At 43.8% G+C, this 19,826-nt stretch overlaps 1 long non-coding RNA gene across 3 annotated transcripts in view; it reads left to right on the top strand.

The window, feature by feature from the left end:
- Positions 1–19,826, top strand: part of LOC135213512 (uncharacterized) — a 96,310-nt gene that overhangs the window by 53,125 nt on the left and 23,359 nt on the right. For all 3 annotated transcript variants that reach the window (XR_010314147.1, XR_010314148.1, XR_010314146.1), the window contains exon 2: positions 1,652–1,811. This is a non-coding gene — a long non-coding RNA (uncharacterized LOC135213512). The remainder of the gene's footprint in view (positions 1–1,651; positions 1,812–19,826) is intronic.

Below are 19,826 nucleotides of genomic sequence, written 5' to 3'. Positions count from 1 at the left end.
CTTGTTTGGTTAAGAATCCCTCTTGTCCTCTTTTGAAGAATGTGATCTTCTTGAGAGAACTTAGTATCGAAGCATATTCTCATGAGAGAACTTGTTATTGAAGCATATTCTCATGTCAACGAAGATTATCCTGAGCAGAGGCAATCTCTCTGGCGTTCTGACATAATTTGTTGCTGTCCGCTATTCTGCAGAGTACCTTTTGGAGGTCAAGTTGGTGTTTGCATCTCATTACATTAAAGAGATTGAGACGTTGTTTGAAGACTGTATTTCTCTTGGTCCTATACATATTTGTAGCTGGCATGGTGGTAGGAGAAACTACTTAGGGGTTGGGTTCCCCTCTGTATTTTTGCCTTGTATCAAGATTACTGTGTGAACCCTTACTGGAACGGGTAAATATAGTATCGATATGCAGCTCCTCAGGCTGAGTAAATTTTGAGGTCGGCCAATTTATGAAAAAAACAAATCAATGGAAAGAGGAAGATATGCAAATGTACATGGTGAAAGAAAAAAAAAATTCTAAAAAAAATTTTCCATACCTTCCACAAGAAGTTGAAAATGACTATTTACAACTCTTATGGGGCCTCTTTACAAGACAATCGTAAATTTTACCAACTTGTATGTTTTTGATAATAAATTTATTTCATTTTCTTAAATTATAATTACTGCTCACACTATCAAAACACATAAGAAATAAAAGAAGTAACAAATTCAACAAATTCTTAGCATATTTGTTGAAAAATATTTTCGTAAATTTCCTGAGGACGAAGATTCAGAAACTTTTTTCTAATATTTATTTGCACTTTTCTTTGTAAAATTACATTTACAACCAACATAATATTGCAAAAGACAAGAACAAAAAGCAACAGCAACCCCTTAGTATATTTACGAGCAAATTTACAAAAAGACGTCATGTAAGAGAGAGATGCAGAACATTCTAGTCACAAGTACTACTGAAGTCCTGAGACGCCCACACTCGTGATTTTAGCCAGTGTAAAAGTTGCCATTATTGAATTTATGTGCTATAAAACTATTGCCACCTCTTTCCTGCCCTCTTCTATACAAATTGATGGCGCATACTATTGTTTCTCTACAGGATCAATCCGTCCACCACCCCAAACCTGTTATATTACTATTCCCAAAGATCAATCCTTCCTTAAGGGTTAAAGGAAGCTGGGAGTGCTTTTACCCTCGGTACTCGCCAGTCAATTGCTTTTAATACAGTGGGTATAGGTTTTTAATAGTGTAGGTGACTTGTTGTTCGCTTGTACATGGTATCTGGCCTTCATCCAGGGCAAGGGCAATATTGTGTTTTCACCTTTGTTAAGTCAGTGGTGAACTGCCATGCAAAAGCATTCTACTCTATAGAGGCACTCTTTGGACTCACATTCAAGCTCTCCACGAGTCATTTTATTGACAAATATATATACAATTAGTACAAACTTGTCCACAAGGAGACATAATACAAAATATACAAAGTAAACAGTAATCTCTTTTGTTCTGGCCTACAAAGAAAAATACAACATAAAATTGGAAATCAGCTGTGATAATTGTTAGGTAAGACATTGCAATAAGAATGTCATTTTCTTAATAAAATTTAATTTTATTGCACCTAACAATTATTTAGTAATTAAAGTCCCCCTCCTTCCCACAGGTGGATAGTTGGGAGAACAAATTGATGACACCTGGTCTGTTGTACCTGTTCCTCCCTCGAGTGATGGGAGAGACGTCACCTTATCAGTGATGACGGCACCACCAAGAAAGTGAGTCTTTTGTCTGCCATTTAGGGAATCTACAGCTGTGATAATTGTTAGGTAAGTATGCAGTAAAGTTACATTTTATGAAAATTACATTTTTGTTAATTACTGTAGGAGTTGTACTTTTTGTGATGTTACGTTGGCTCAAATTTGTTTGATCATCTCTTCTACATATAGTATGTACTTCTCATACTATTAGAAAGATCATTAAAAGAATGAAATGCACATTTTCATTCTTTTAATGATCTTTTTTTGGCTATCTGCAAGCTTGTTCCTTCTGCATCTGTTAATGTTTCTCTTTCAATCCTACCATGGTTACAGCATCTTTTGTTTCCAAGATAGACATTCTAGCTATGTACGTACTATACATATCACTAACTTTGATAAGTCATCCCTTAAAGAAATAAATGAGCTTGATTTTGCTGAATGCTATCAGTGTAATATCCAAAAGTAAGGTTAAGGTTAAAGAGGCAGACTCTGGCAATTCAAATTCTTTATTTAAGGCTTATATGTACTGCTGATTTTATGATAAAGGGGAACAACCTAATTTGTACATGAAAACTATATTAAAATATTCACTGATGCTTCCAAATCTACAAATTGTGTAACACATGTCATTGTTAGCAAAGATGTAACACATTTTAGGGGATTTTCAGACTATGCATCCTCTGTACTGTTGAGATGGTGGCTATAGAAAAAACTTTAGAGGAAGCATATTACATGAGAGGTAATAATTTTACTACAGGATACTTACTGTCCTTTATTCAGTTTTTAGTTGTTTATCCTCCATAAAGCACATGAATATTTGTAGTCCTGTTTTAAGTAAAATACAGTTGTAACGGTTATTTTATGTAGCCTCTATGTCCATGGTAATTCAGCATTGCTGGGTACTAGCTCACTTTGGCACTGCTGGAAATGAGGCTGTTAATGAATAAGCAAAGACGGCATCTGTAGAAAATGCGATCAGCTATAGGAGAATGCCTCATACTGACATGAAACCCGTCATATGTCCATACATACATAAAATTATGACAAAAGAGGTGGGCCTCTCCCTCACTCCTAATAGAATATATATGATAAAAACTGAGCAAATATCCAGCCTTGGCCTTCATCAAACAACTTAATTGGAGGCTATGAAACACATCTTTCTTTCCTTAGAATTGAAAACAACATTTCTTGTTTTATAGAGTTTTATTTGAGAAAAGTAATCCGCTGGGTGTCAATTGTCGTGCTCGACTGACAGTGGAGTACATGCTTGTGAATGGTGAATTATATCATCGTATGTGTTGTAGACATCATCTGAAAGGCAAACTTTGTGCAATTTAATGACAATTGCAATGTTTTAATTCTAGTGAAGTAAGATACAAATTTATACAATTTTATGTTTTTCTAATTGAAATCAATATTTACATTATTACTATGCATGAAGTTTTTAAAAGCTACAAATTTATAAAATTTTATAGTATAAAGTTTTCTGTTTTATATTTATATAATTTTTATTGTATATTTAAACCCTATATAAAAATATGTAATGTATGTCATCTGTGTATGTGCCAGTATGTATAAATGTGTGTTTTTTGTTTTAAAATCATGTTCATTCATCAGTGATGAATGACCTCATTGATCCCAATGCTTGCCCTTGGCATAAACCTCATTCCTATTCCATAAGGATACACATAATTTGGCCTTTGCAATTTCATAAGTTCAATGAAGAATGGAATGTTTGCCTTAAGTCTCTCCCAGGTCCCCTGCCTTGATACCCAAGACAACAATCGATGTTCTTTAGTTCCTGATATCAGGTGTTGATCAGACTTGTCCCTCCCATAAGTGCCTGTTAGCTTGACCTTCTCAACTTGCTGATCGGGGGAATAGTTGCAAGGACATCCTGACACAGCCAGATCTTGATGCTGACTGGAAGCTCAAGAAGGTCAACCTGGTGAAGGAAATGTGGTACCTACAACCGCTGAAGAACATGTTGCTGACCTCCCCTAAACTGAAGAAATACCAACGGCTAACTTAATGAAGATGACAAGACGAGTTGCTGTGGCCTCCAAGGCCTTTGTAAAACACCACCCATAGTTTTATAAAGAACAGAACCAGAACCAAGAGAATGACAATGTGGCTCGATCAATATTGTGCAAAAGCACACTTTTCCAGGCAGAGACAAAATTGATGCCCTTACTGACTATCCTCTGTGTATACCATCAAAAGTTTGGCAGAACTGTGAGGAACTGCTCCCAAGATGAAGCTAGAGAAGAAAACAATCAGGGTGACCACCCAAGATAATCATAGTAGTTCAGCTCAGCTCCAATGGATGCCTCAAGCAAGTTCATGGTGATAGTGCCTATGAATCCATCCATTCCAGTGTCATCAGCTGATCACCAAAGGACCCAGATATTTACTTGTGGCTCCAACATCACCTTTGTACCATCATACGGTGTCAGGACCCTCACCTTTCGCTTCTTAAAGAAATACCAGCGGGATTTCATCATTGTCAGTGACTAGACACCCCTGCTCAGTACATACAGACTTGTTGGACACTTTAGGCTAGTGGATATTGCCCATCATTGCCTCCTGGACCTTGCCACTTTCCAGATAGCACCCCTCACTGCTGGACCCAAGCAGCAGTCACTCTTTGATAGGGCACATGAACTTAAGCAGCCTCCTACAAGATTCCCAGGCATTTTGAAGCCTTGGCTTCAACTCTGGGATACCAGTGATGCAAATCATGCTCCACTATATGTGACCTGTGGTCACCTCATAATTCTGCTGTTTGTCACCTGAAAAACTAGCTACTGCAAAAAATCTTCCTAGGAATAATGGATGGACCTTTGCTAGGCCTGCAGCCCATCAGCCCATGGACCTCCCTGCTCATATGCTAAAAAAAATCTGATGACTGTTGACACCCCTGCAGAAACTACAGGTGCATCAATCTACAGATGAAGCCAAACCACTAATCATTTCCAGACCTGATGGAAATCTTCTCCACCCTGCATAACAAGAATTTTCCCTGCATAAAACATGAATTTTCTTAAGTTTGACTTTTAAGAAGGGCTACTTTTAAGTACTATCATACTGAGAACATACCCATGACTGCAATCATCAGGCCTATTACGTAGTACCTAGAGATTTAGCCACTCCACATTTGGCTTTCAGAAGCTAGGAGCAAATGCTTTCTCACTGAGCATGCTCACACAAGTTTCAATTATTTGTATTTAATATGATATTGTTATGATACAATAAAGTTTTATACATACTTACCTGGCAGATATATATACTTAGCTATTAGACTCTGTCGTCCGACAGAAATTCGAATTTCACGCACACGCTACCGGTAGGTCAGGTGATCTACCTGCCTGCCGCTGGGTGGCAGGAATAGGAACCATTCCCGTTTTCTATCATATTTTCTCTATACCGCCTGTCTCCTGAGGGGAGGTAGGGTGGGTATAAATCGTATATATCTGCCAGATAAGTATATATAAAACTTTATTGTATCATAACAATATCATTTTTATACATTCAACTTACCTGTCAGATATATACTTAGCTGATTCACACCATTGGAGGAGGGTAAGAGACAGCTAATTACAGATTTAAACAGGAATCACAACATACGTTGTAGGTAATAAACAAATAAAACCTTGGTTCCTACCTGATTAGACTGAAGACTTCATGAATACTATCCAGGAGTCTGCTCAGTCTCAAGAGCCTCAGCGAGATATTGATCTATGGCTAAGAGTTCTTGTAATTCTGCCAAAGGGGTCTTATCCACTTACTCGGCAGAGCCTGGAAGGACTATGTCAATGGGTGCTGATCCACTTACTTGACAAGAACCTTATTCAAGGAGCACAACACCGATCCCGATCACCTTAACCTAACCACTGTGTTAGTTCTAAGATTGCAAGGAGTTATCCCCGAACTCCTCGCAAACAACCACAAACTCGAATCACAAACATTCGTACACGCAAAAGTACAAAAATAATAATAATAAAAATTTTTTTTTTTGTACAACCTGGCCAGTAAGACGCATTCCTGATTCCTTACTGACAGAAGCAACGGCCGCCTGTGCGACATCAAGCGCTCCCGTCAGTAGAAAACCAAAAACTCGTCTCACAAGGCAGGTCTACGTACAATAATCAAAATAAATAATTGAAAATTTTTAAGGATCGGTATGTGTTCCAAGTCCCAGCACCGTATCCGCTGATACAAAAGGACCTAGAGAGAAGCACTTCTCATAGGTCACTTTAACGTCTTTAAGATAGTGAGATGCGAAAACTGAATTACACCTCCAGTAAGTCGCATCTAATATGTCTTTTAAAGACATGTTTTTATGAAAGGCTAAGGAAGTGGCTACAGCTCTTACCTCGTGAGCTTTCACTTGAAGAGTCCTGAAAGAGTCATCTGTGCAGGTACCATGAGCGTCTGTTATAATGCTCCTTACAAAAAATGCTAACGCATTTTTTGACATGGGTCTTCTAGGATCCCGTACTGCGCACCATAGACTTTGTTTACATCCCCCGAGTTCGTTCTTCTTCTTTAGATAGAACTTCAGGGCTCTAACTGGACATAAGGATCTTTCCATTTCCTCTCCCACTAGATTTGAAAGACCTTTGACTTCAAAACTCTTTGGCCAAGGTTTTGAAGGGTTCTCGTTCTTGGCCAGAAACAGAGTCTGGAAAGAACAAATTGCTGCGTCTTCCTTAAATCCCACTCAAGAATCAAGAGCGTGGATTTCACTAGTCCTTTTAGCAGTCGCTAGAGACAATAAGAAAATACATTTTCTCGTTGAGTCTCTAAACGACGCTTTGTGGGGAGGTTCAAATCTATCTGACGACAGGAATTTACGTACCATATCCAAGTTCCAGCTCGGAGTACGAGGAGAAGTGGTTTTCGAGGTTTCGAATGACCTTATAAGGTCATGTAGATCCTTATCTTCTGCTATGTTTAAGCCTCTGTTTCTAAAAACCGCAGAGAGCATGCTTCGATAGCCTTTGATTGTCGACACCGATAACTGAGATTCCTCTCTAAGGAATATCAGAAAGTCAGCAATGTTGGTCACAGAGGTATCGGAGGAGGACAGCTTCTTCTTTTTACACCATCTTCTGAAAACATCCCAGTTGGATTGATAGACCCGAATAGTTGAGGATCTTCGGGCTCTAGCAATTGCCTTTGAAGATTTGCTTGAAAACCTCTCGCTCAAACAAGTCTTTCGATAGTCGAAAGGCAGTCAGAGCGAGAGCGGGGAGGTTTTGATGATACCTCTCGAAGTGGGGTTGTTTGAGAAGATTTATCCTGTTTGGAAGAGATCTTGGGAAGTCCACTGTCCATTCCTGTACCTCTGTGAACCAATCTTGAGAGGGCCAAAAAGGGGCGACGAGTGTTGGTCTCGTCCCTTTTGAAGCCACAAACTTCTTTAATACCACTCCTAACATTTTGAAGGGGGGAAAGGCGTAGGCATCTAGACCTGCCCAATCCAGCAGCATGGCATCCACCGCTATCGCTCTCGGGTCTTCCACCGAGGAGCAGAAGTTCCCTATCCTCTTGGATAGGAAGGTGGCAAATAGGTCTATTTGTGGTCTGCCCCACAGGGACCACAGGCTCTGACAAACTTGATCGTGAAGAGTCCACTCTGTGGGAAGAACTTGGTTTGACCTGCTTAGCCTGTCTGCTCTGACATTTTTCTCTCCTTTCACGAATCTCGTAAGGAGGGTAACGTTCTTCTCTTTTGTCCAATATAGAAGATCTCTCGTTATCTCGAACAGGGAAAATGAGTGAGTCCCCCCCTGTTTCCTGATATAGGCCAACGCCCTGGTATTGTCCGCGTTGACCTGTACTACTTGACCTTTGACCTCTGGTTCGAAGGATATTAGAGCTAGGAAAATAGCGTAAAGCTCCTTGGCGTTTATATGCCAGGCTTCCTGTTCCTTCTTCCATTGGCTTGACACTTCTTTTGTCCCAAGAGTCACTCCCCATCCCTTCTCTGAGGCGTCTGAAAATAAGATTAGGTTTGGGCTCCGAACCTCTAGAGACAAGCCCTCGTTCTTTTTCAGGGGTATCAGCCACCACTTTAGATGAACCTTCACATCCAATGGAATCACGAAAGTGTCTGAGAGTTGCCCGTTCTTCCAACTCCAAATTCTTCTTAAGAAGAATTGAAGCGGGCGTAGATGGAGTCTTCCTAGGGAAATGAACTATTCTAGTGAGGACAGGGTCCCCAGAAGGCTTAACCATTCCCTTACTGAACTTCGTTTTTTCCCTAGGAAGTTCGAGACTTTCTGTAAGCCCCGAACAAGTCTTTCCTGGGAAGGAAAAGCCCGAAAACCCAGAGAATCCATCCGAATCCCCAGATAAACTAAGTTCTGGCTGGGGATCATCTGGGATTTCTCGAGGTTCACGAGTAATCCTAAAGATTTCGTCAGGTTCAAAGTAGTTTGTAGGTCCTCCAAACATTGTTTCTCCGACTTGGCTCGGATTAGCCAATCGTCGAGATACAGAGAGATGTTGATCCCTTTTAGATGAAGCCATCTGGCCACATTCCTCATCAGGTACGTAAATACCTCAGGAGCCGTGGATAGGCCGAAGCACAAGGCCCTGAACTTGAAGATCTTTCCGCGTAACACAAATCTGAGATACTTCCTTGACGATGGGTGAATCAGGACATGAAAGTAAGCATCCTGAAGGTCCAGGGAGACCATTCAATCTCCCTGACGCTTGGCTGACAGAACCGAAGCTGAAGTCTCCATGGAGAATTTCTTTTCTCCACGAAACGGTTCAGAATGCTTACGTCCAGTATGGGTCTCCATCCCCCCGAAGCCTTTGGCACTAAGAAAAGGCAGTTGTAAAACCCCAGGGAGTGTGGATCCTGTACTATTTCTATTGCTTCCTTGTCCCTCATCGAAACCACCGTCTGAAGAAGAGTCTCTCTCAGAACAGGGTCCTTGTACCTCGCCGACAATTCCTTTGGAGATGTTGATAAAGGAGGTCTGTCTAGGAAGGGAATGATGTACCCCTTCTCTAGAACAGACAGAGTCCAGGGATCTGCTTCTCTTACGGACCACGCTTCTACAAAGTGTTGAAGCCTGGCCCCTACATGTGTTTGGAGGACATGGCTGCTATTTGTTTTTCTTAAACGAGCGGAAGGAAGACCTTCCTTGTTTGTCAAAAACCTTCCTCTTCGTAGGAGGTCGAGTCGAGGAGCCTCCACGAAAGGGCACAATAGGAGTATGTGCCGTCTTCTTAGGAATAGGTACTGCAGGTCTATTCTTCTTAGTAGACTGTACCAGAAGATCCTGAGTAGCTTTTTCAGAAAGGGAACGTGATATATCCTTTACCAAAAGCGCAGGAAACAGGTGATCCGACAGAGGTGCGAATAGTAGAGCGGACCTCTGAGACGGAGACACTCCTTTTGCCAAAAACGAACCGTAAAGGGATCTCTTTTTGACAATGCCAGATCCGAAAAGAGAAGCCAATTCGCCAGATCCATCCTGTACAGCTTTATCCATACATGATAGGCTACTGTGTAACGCTTCAGGATCTAGAAAAACTGGTTCTTTCGTCTTTTTAGCCAGCACCCCAAGGGACCAATCCAGGAAGTTGAACACCTCTAAGACGTGGAAAATTCCCTTAAGGTGCTGATCTAATTCTGACATACCCCAAGACGCTTTTGCCGAGTTCAGAGAATGTCTTCTAGCCGATTCTACCAGGCTAGAGAAATCTGATTCGGCAGAAGAAGGGAGCATCAGTCCCATAGCTTCCTCTGTCTAGTACCAAATACCTCTCCTGCCTGCAAGTTTGGAGGGAGGAGAGCAATAAACTGTTCTTAAGGACTCCTTCTTAGAAACCAGCCTAGAATCTAATGATTGAAGAGCCTTTTTCATCGAGATCGCAGGCTTCATTTTCAGAAACGAAGAGGATTTTGGCGTCTTTGTACTGGAGAACAGCGATCTCGGAGAAGGAGGAGCAGCAGGACTAAGTGAATCCCCGAATTCTTGTAGAAGAAGCGAGGCTAAGACTTTATAATTAGAAAGTCCCTCGCTGGTAGATACCTCTTCCTCGGAAACATCTTCGAGTTCTAGGTTCGATGGGGAACGATTTCTCCTGGGAGACTCTCTATCGTGAGATCTAGTATCCCTAGGAGAAATACTCATGGTAGGAGAAGGACTGTGTAATTCCACCGAAAACCTCTGCGAGGTAGAGGTGGATACCGTCACCTTTGAAGGTACAATCTCTTTCTCAGCAGATCTTCTATGTGTTTGAGAAGGAGAAACAACTCCAGGAGAGTCTAAGTCCTTGCTACAGGTTGGCACCTTGCGCCTGACTGTCTCGCGCCTGGCTGGCGCCTCGCGCCTGGCCGGCGCCTCGCGCCTGGCCGGCTCCTCGCGCCTGGTTAGCGTCACGTGCCTGGCCGGCGCCTCGCGCCTGGCTGGCTTCTCGCGCTTGGTTGGCGTCTCGCGCCTGGCTGGCGCTTCGCGCCTGGTTTGTTCCTCGCGCCTGGCTAGCGCCTCGCGCCTGGCTGGCTCCTCGCGCTTGGCTGGCGTCTCGCGCTTGGTTGGCTCCTCGCGCCTGGCTGGCATCTTGCGCCTGACAGGAGAACGGATCTTGCTAGGTCTGTGAAAGACTGAAGAATCCGACTCAACGTCTGAAGAGGACAAATCTTGCTGGCGAGTCTGACCCACAGAAGGCCTAGATTTCTTTATAGGAAGAAAAGCGTCTTTCTTTCTAAGAGGATCTCTTGACAGAACTCCCACAAGAGAAGCGATAGAATCCTGCATGTTCGTAAGATCCTAGTCGTTTCCTTGTTCGCGTCCAATGGAGGAGAAGGAGATCGATCCTTCTCAGGTTCCCATGAATCTGCAGAGGAAAGCAGCACATTTTTGGCTTTCTTACTCTCCGAAGGAAGATCCTCCGGGAAAGGTTCAGGACTCGAGTTGATCCTGGACTCATCCCAGCCTCTTTTCAGGGGGCGTGACAGATCCGCAGATCTCCAACCTCTCTTAGGAGAAGAATTTTCCGACGAAGAGAAACACTCGCGAAGAACGCTTTTCCTAGCGTTCTCTGGCATTCTGAGGTGATACAGAAATTGCCGAAGGGACGTCTGACTGGTGGGGATCCTCCACAACCTCCTTACGGCTTTTGACATTCCTTCTCCTCTGGGCTTGGGAGCTTGAAAGAGGTCTAGGCCTAGGAGCGTTGTGGAGCCAATCAGACGCCCCCTCCACTGCACTGGGGACACTTATATCACTATCCACAGCACTGAATAAATCACTTTGCTTACCTTCAATCGCTGCCATTTTGTTTTCCATTTTCTTAAGGGCGGCTTTGAGATTTGCAATCTCTGATGCAGAATCTGTTGGTTCTACAACAGGAGCAGAAACTACAAAGTTAGAGGGAGCAGTTAATGGAGAAGAGGGTATAAAATTACTAATTACCTCGCTAGATACAGAACTAGGCAAGGTTTTGGAAGAGGACTTCCTCACCCTGTCTCTTTCTAACTTCTTCAAATAAGAAGTTAGAGACTTCCATTCTTCAGCACTCAGACCCTCGCATTCATGACAAGTGTTATCATAAGAGCATTCATACTTCCTACATTTCTTACAAATAGTATGAGGATCAACCGATGCCTTCGGCATCCTAACCTTGCACCCCTCATTCACACACTTTCTCACTACACTTCCAGAGTCAGATATCATGTTGAACAATCCAAAACAAATCCAATAAACAGTCCACAATCGCGTATGCCAGTACAATCAATCCAAATACGTCACCAAAAAGTCCACGAATCCAACCGGAGATACCAACAACGATGTTGCCAGTATGGCTGACAGAGAAAATATGATAGAAAACGGGAATGGTTCCTATTCCTGCCACCCAGCGGCAGGCAGGTAGATCACCTGACCTACCGGTAGCGTGTGCGCGAAATTCGAATTTCTGTCGGACAACGGAGTCTAATAGCTAAGTATATATCTGACAGGTAAGTTGAATGTATAAAACTATTGTTTTCTATCTCTTGAAATTTTGTTTTCCATACTGGGCTGCTTTATCTAGAGCCACGATTGTTGTAGTGGTCTACAGCTAATAATAATCATCAGATTATTGTTCATATACGGAACAAACCTTTGGTCGTAACATTAGGATTTACTGGCGCCAAGCTGGAAACCGGTAGAATTAAAATTACACTTGTGAGATCCAGGGACTATTAGCATCTATACCAGGTCATGGGGCATGTATACCCAGAATGCCCTCAGCGTCCTGTGACCCACCAGATATTTTCCTACCGCCTTTAAGATAAGACGTGTTTACTGTCTATCTGATTTAAAGCCGGTTTTCAGTTTGCCCATTTTTTAGCCATTTCATTTTTCAATTTTCTTATTACTTTTTCTTTCTCCAAGTGTGCTCAGTGTTAGTGCGATCGGTAAGAGTGTATCAGTGGTATGATGGAAATTTTCGCCTCACCATCGGGATCTTCTGCGGTTTTGAAGAGGAGACAAAGGAAATGCCCCGGAGTCAGTGGCTTTCCATGTTCTAGATTCCTAACTTCGGTGTCAATGGATCCTCATCCAACGTGTAATAGGTGCAGGGAAAACGTATGTACGGTTACTAATCCATGTTCTGTTTGTCGGGGTTGGTCGGTGGAACAGTGGAAAAAGTTCTATGAGAAAGGCCAGTACAAAAGGAAGGAGGTGGCGCCATCTTTGGATGACCAAACCTTTCCGGCTTCTTTTGTATCGGCAATAAACCAGACTGTTCCATATGTTTCGCCACCTGCTTTTGATTTGTCCCATACCCCTTCGGTTTCTCCTAGCGATTCGTTATTGGAAACGTCAGGAGGGGTTTTGGGCAACTTTATGCATAATATGCACGCTCCTTTGTTCCCAGCTGGTAGAGGGGGAGCATCGCCATCTTTGTTCCAGGTGCCGGCTCCTGAAGCGCATAGGATGGAAGGTATGTGGTCAGCGCTAGGCCTACCAGGCGTACCAACCTTGGAGGGTTTGCTTGCGCATTATATGGCGTCACGGTTCCAGCAGGGTCCGGCAGCGCTGAATGTTCCTCATCCCCCTGGCTTGCAATTTATGGGAAATAATGCTGCGGCTACGCCATCAAATTCTATGTTTACAGCGATGCAGAACGTGGGGGGTAGTTTGGCGGCAAACGTGCGGATGCCAGCAGAAGCCACACAGTCTCTCCTTACAAGATTGGTGACGTCACAACATACATCACTCGCCGATATGGCAGGCGCGATGACGTCACAGACTGCTTCTCGGCCTATTTTGCTGCACCCGGACTCAAATACGCTTCCTGACTGGGCAGTACAAACTGTAATGAAGAAATTACAGGACATTGAGAAGAAAATGGCTAAGAAAGACAAAAAGAAAAGGCGTGATTCGTCTTCTTCATCTTCTTCCTCTAGTTCGGCGTCATCGCTAAGTTCGATGACGTCACGGCAAGCGTCAGTCAAGCGTTGGAGGATTCAGGATTTCGTGACTGATCCTCGGGCTAAGAGGAGAAGAGTGAATTCTTCTTCATCTTCAGACCAGGACTGTCGTATCCCAGTCAGCAGGAAAGTCGGGAAGTCAGTGGCTGGTAAGCACAAAGCTAGCGGACGAAGCCGTTTGCAAGAGTCCGAACAAGCGAGAGAGGCGATGGCCAATGGACCAGCGGCCGACGCGGAGTTGCCAGTTCGGATTACAAAGACTACGATACCGCTGGTAAAATCAATGTTGGTGGCGAAAGGTGCAGCAAAGAATAGAATGCAGGTTCCAGTTTCGCCCGTAAGGCAGTTCAAAATATGCACAAAGGATGATAAGGCTCCTATCAAAAGTTCGGAGAATAGAGAGTTGGCAACCTCGTCTGATACGTTCGTGGAAGGCATTGTCCGTCTGGATGAAAGATCGAGGCAGAATTCTCCGACGCTCGGAAACGATACCAATCCTAATAAAGATGAAATTATCTCGGTTTCAAGGGAGCCTTCATCTTGGAGGTCTAGACAAGATTCTCACTCTAGATCCGTGAGCAGAGAAAGAATGAGGCGTTCTCGTTCCCCTACTGACTATTCGGGATCGAGCCAACGGTGGCCATCAGGGGCAGGCGGCTGGGAAATTACCTGCTGTTTGTCAGGGGATAGGGGTGAGATAACATCCCCTGTGGCGGAGAACAGTATGTTAGAGCCGGAGGAAGGAGAAAACCAAGAGTTTCTGGCCTCGTATGCGGAGGTGACTGATTTGATTCGTCAATTCAGTAACCTTTCGGAGAAGACAGAAACACCTGCCAGTATGCTTCCTCCGGTAATTGACATGGTACGTATTTGGATTGAAAAGGGATACCAAGGTGTCTTATGAATTGCCTTGTTTGAGTCATGCGGAGTCTGTTTTACAACACGTAAACGCACGGATTGCAGGAAGGGATAATTCCTTAAGATCTAATAGATCATTTAAGTTTATTCCTCCTCCAATGATGAAACAAAGGAAATATTATACGACACCGAAGGTCCCTTTGCTGTCTAGACAAGTGAACCCTAATGTGGTAAGGTTAAGGCCTGGATTAACCTTGGATCAGGTTAAAATGGAGTGCCCTTCAATGACTTACCAAGAGGCTGCTACGTTAAAAGCAACAGCTTCTTCTGTCTTTCAGACCGCTTCTTGGTTAGATCTTTGGTCAACAGCAGTGGTGAAGATTGCATCCTCAGAAGTGCTAATGAGGAGAGATGCAGCGCTGGCTAGACTAAGCTGCACTGTTGATTTGGATTCCCTGTTAGCAATGAGGAATGGGGATATCTTGGAGTTGCAACTGCTGTTGCCAGAGGTCATGCTAGAAGGGCTATAGATAGAAGAAGGATGGACACTAACGATAGATTGGTACAGCAAGCAGTTAGGAAAACGTCTTAACAGTCAAGCTACCTCTATGGAGGTAAGGCAACAGCAAATACCTCGGAAGAAGACAGTGAGACATAACATTCCTAATAGAACAACAAGACCCTCTTCCCCAAAGAGGTTAGTTCATCGGCCCTTTCACAATAGAAACAATAGCGGAAGGGGGAGTAGGGGAAGAGGGAGGGGCTCAAGAAGATAGGATGGGTGCCTCTCATCACTCGGCCACACCAGTGGAGGGTTGCCTGGCAAATCACTGGAAGGTGTGGCAGGAACTGGGAGCAGAGCAGTGGGTGGTGGATGTTCTCAGGGTCGGGTATTTGATTCCATTCGAGGTAACCCCGCCCCTGATGGAACAGCCATTACCCCACTTCGCTTATGCTCAAGAATCTCAGAAGGCCGTTATTCTGCAAGACGAAGTGAAGAAGATGAAGGAAAAAGGAGCTGTGGAACAAGTATACAGTCCGTCAAAAGGCTTCTACAGCAGGATTTTCCTGGTACCCAAAGCCAGCGGGGAGTGGAGGACAGTAATAGACCTGTCAACATTGAATCTGTTTATAAGGAAAACCAGTTTCAAAATGGAAACCCCAAAAACGGTTCTACAAGCAGTCAGGATCGGGGACTTTATGCTGACAATCGATCTGAAGGACGCATACTTTCAGATACCAGTCCATCAGTCTTCAAGGAAATTTCTCCGCTTCAGTCTTGCAGGGAAAGCTTTCGAATTCAAAGTCCTGTGCTTCGGATTGACAACATCTCCCCAAGTTTTTACAAGTGTGTTCACTCTCGTGTCGACGTGGGCGCATGCTCAGGGGATCAGGCTAATAAGATATCTGGACGATTGGCTGGTGATAGCGAAGTCCAGAGAGAAATTACTCAGGGACAGGGCGACCCTCCTGCAGTTTTGTCACAGCCTAGGTATTGTGATAAATCAGGAGAAGTTGCAGTTGGATCCAAGTCAACGTTTGGAGTATCTCGGAATAGTTATAGACACAATAGAAGCCAAAGTATTCCCGACAGACCAAAGAATAGAGAAATGCAAACAAGTGGTGAATGTCTTTCTGGGAAAACAAACAGTCAGCAAGGCAGTGGCAGGTAGTACTGGGAATCCTAACTTCCCTGGAGAAGCTAGTACCACAAGGAAGGCTACACCTTCGGTCTCTACAATGGAGGATGAAGGAGTTTTGGTCACCAATAGTGGATCACCCGTACGAGCAAAGTCCCTTGTCGGCAGAAGTGAAGAAAGACTTGCTGTGGTGGGTGAACGACGACAATCTGACAGTGGGTGTCCCCCTTCAACAACCCTCCCCGGACCTCTTGCTGTTCTCAGATGCGTCACTAGAAGGCTGGGGAGCACATATGGAGGAGTTGATGGTGTCAGCAAAATGGAGTTGCAAGGACAGAGAACTCCATATAAACGTGCTGGAGTTAAAAGCAGCATTTCTAGCTCTACAGGAATTCAGGGAGAGAGTGAAGGGACATTAAGTGGTATTGATGTCAGACAACACCACAGTAGTAGCTTATATAAACAAGCAAGGAGGCCTAGTTTCTCGGCAGTTACATGTGATGACAGTTCAACTCCATCAGTGGGCTGTAGAGAACTTGGTTGACATCAGGGCCAGATATATTCCGGGAAAAAGTGGCCGACAAGTTGAGCCGCAGGGATCAGATACTGGGAACGGAGTGGTCCTTGCACCAACAGGTAGTGGACAGGATGCTCATGTTGTAGGAAAGGCCGATCATAGACCTATTCGCAACCAGGTACAACAAAAAGTTGGAAGTGTATTGTTCGGTAGTCCCAGACGCAGAGGCAGTAGCAGAAGATGCACTACAACACCCTTGGGACAATCTGGACGTGTACGCATTTATTCCATTTTGTCTAATCCGTCAGGTTCTGAACAGGGTAATGCGGTCTCAGAACCTCAAAATGACCCTGGTAGCTCCGTTATGGCCGAAGGCAGAGTGGTTTCCAGACCTACTGGAACTCCTAATAGACATGCCGAGAGAGTTACCCCCATGGAGCAACCTACTATGTCAGCCGCACATGGAGAGGTACCACCAGTCGGTGAAGTCCCTATCGCTTCACGGGTGGAGACTGTCAAGTATCTCCTCCGAGCGAGAGGGTTTTTGCAGAAAGCAGCAACTCAGATGGCAGGAAATATCAGAAAATCATCTGCGGCAGTATACCAGGGAAAGTGGTCGGCATACTGTGATTGGTGTCGTAGAGGGAACTTGTCTCCACTCGGTACCACTATTCAGCAGTTAGCAGACTTTCTGGTATATCTCAGAACAGAAAGGCATATGTCTGTATCTGCAGTGAAGGGGTACAGGTCTGCTCTAGCCTTAGTCTTACGAATGAAAGCGTTGGACATTTCGTCTTCATGGGAGTTGGCCATGCTGATGAGGAGCTTTGAACAGTCATGTCCACCAAAGGAACTAAAAGCCCCAGATTGGGATCTGACCATGGTACTGAGTAGTCTGACAAAACCCCCCTACGAACCACTAAGGCAGTCCACAGATAGGAGCCTGACCCTGAAGACAGTCTTCTTATTGGCCCTAGCTTCAACCAAAAGGGGGGGGGGGGGGGGGGGGGGGGGGGAGCTACATGGCCTGTCATATCTCATAAAGCACTTGAGAGGTTGGAGGTCAATGGTATTTTGAGTTTGTTCCAGAATTCGTGGCCAAGACTTAAAACCCAGCAATAATGGACGGCAGATTCTACTCCTTTGCCATACCTTCCTTGGCAGACTTTGTAGACAATGACAAAGATGAGATGCTTCTGTGCCCCGTCAGGGCACTAAGAGAGTACTTAAGAAGGACAAGGCACCTCAGGCCGGGGTGCTGGAGGTTGTTTGTAAGTACAGTCGTAGAGACTTACCTCCCTCCAATAAGTAAGTCTATCCTAATGTTAAGACCGAAGGTTTGTTCCGTATATGAACAAATACCAAATTTGTAACTAATATGTATTTTTCATAACTAACAAACCTGAGGTCTTAACATGTAAAGGCCCACCTTGAACCACCTCTCTAGCAGTCTAAACTGGGTTAGAAATGTAACTGGTGGGTCACAGGACGCTGAGGGCATTCTGGGTATACATGTCCCGTGACCTGGTATAGATGCCATTAGTCCCTGGATCTCACAAGTTTAATTTTAATTCTACCGGTTTCCAGCTTGGCGCTAGTAAATCCTAATGTTAAGACCTCAGGTTTGTTAGTTATGAAAAATACAAATTAGTTACAAATTTGGTATTTTTAGAGAAAATACTCTACTCATAATGCTTCCCCTAGGGATATGTCTTGAATAATAAAATTTAAATTTGATCAAATAAATTTAAGGTTGTAAAAAATAAACTTAAGGTTTTAAAAATTCAATTATGTATGTAGTTGGATAAATAGATTCCCATATTGGTGTTTCTTAAATTTTACTCTGCTAATTAAAGTTTAGACATTGACATAAACCATTTTTGTGATGACTCGTGTGTCGGCACGCAAGGATTGTCATGTGGACAGTTCATCAAATTTTCATGGGTTAAATGAGAGGTACATTTAAAGTTGATGATATATGTTCCATTATTTATGGTTTAAAGAATGCCACAATCAAACTAAGGGTTTAACTGGATTTAATTTGTGATGAGATTCATCATTCCATGAAGTCTGCCATTTATTATAGATGATGAGTTGTAGAGATGTTAAACTGTGCAGGAAGGAATAGCTACTTTTGATCTGGCAGTGGTAGTTGCAACTTTGCTGGTTTTTCAACATCCTCATTTCCTCTTTTACCCAGATGGCCAAGGATCCAGCGCACACTTTTTCAGATTATTTGTCGTAGATGTCTGTTTGCTTTAAAAAATTTTTGTTACAGATCTGAACAGCTTTTATTAGTACTTCTAGGTTATGAAAAGACTTAATTTTTGTAGTGAGATATTTTGATTAATTACAGTAATTGCCAAATTGACTGGACAGTTTTTAAGCATTTTCTGGGCTCAGCCGTGTCGCTCCATGAAATACGTTCCTTTAGCGCTATTTCTAAGGTAAAATATTACATTCCTTTGATAGCCATTACGAGAGGCGCACATTATTTTTGCGCTTTAATTTCTTCTGCTTTTTTGGCTTGTGTTTTTACGTCATGGGTCGTCAATATGCTTCTGCATCCAAGTTAAGTACTGGTTTTTTGTTCGACACTATTTAGGGAGTGATTTTGACCCTCATGGTCCTTTTATTTAGGGCTTTGTCTGGCGTCGCCTTCGCTGAGGCGACTGCGCGCCACCATTACGGCGTTCCCCTTTTGTGTCGTTTCGGTTTCGCGTGGTCTTCCATACTTCGTGAACCGAGTAGTATTTCAGTACCGTTTATTTGCCTTTTCTTGGATGGCAGTTTTGTCGATCGTTTATATGTTTTATGTTTCTTGTTTCTGTTATTTTCGTGATTTGGCACGGGGGTTTCCTTTCGAGCATGTGTCTTTGTTTCGTGCCTCATCGGTACCCACCGTTATAGTTTAACTTCGTTTCATTATGATTTTATTTTGTTTGTTTATCATGCCTACCCTGGCCATCTGCCCTACGGTTTTGTTATATCGTTTCGGCATAGGCCGGTTCTGGCTTTGTCCGGGTTAGTGCCATCCTTATCAGGTGGTCCTGCCTGGTTGTTAGGTGAATTGATGTTCATTTCTCTTCCCGTCTATTTCTTTTTCCCTGTCCCTGTGTTAGAGCATGATTTTACATTAGTTTTGAGTATTTATTATTTATTTTTTTATTTTTTTCTTGGTTGTTTGTGTCGGCTAGCCTACTACGTAGGTTTCCCCTGCGCCTTCCTCACGGTCCAGTAATCGCGGGGAGCTGCTGGGTCACGTGATCGTCACCCCTCCCAACCTGCCTTTCCCCCCCCTCCTCTCGGGGCCCTCACTAAGTGGGTGCTTCTCTCGCTCAGGTTGTCGCAGATGACCGACCCGAGTCCCTGAGGGGGGGTGTGGAAGGGAGCATCTCAGGCCTTAGGTCGGTGGGTGTCGCTTCTCAGCCGACCTTACTTCGGAGTTGGCGGTAGTCCGGGCGCGCTCGGCTCCTCCCGCCTCTGAGTGTATTCACCCTCCCGCCTTAGACATTCCCTCCCCGCATATGGCGGGTTTACATTCCGGCCTCACCGGCAATCGTAGAGGGTTTTTTTTGGGGGAGGTTGTACCTCCGTAGGCAGAGATAATAGTATTCATTTTTTAC

This window comes from Macrobrachium nipponense, chromosome 43 (genome assembly GCF_015104395.2).
Source record: "Macrobrachium nipponense isolate FS-2020 chromosome 43, ASM1510439v2, whole genome shotgun sequence".
Lineage (NCBI taxonomy): Eukaryota > Metazoa > Arthropoda > Malacostraca > Decapoda > Palaemonidae > Macrobrachium > Macrobrachium nipponense.
Note: the sequence above shows the minus strand (reverse complement) of the source record. Positions and strands in the feature narration are given on the sequence as shown.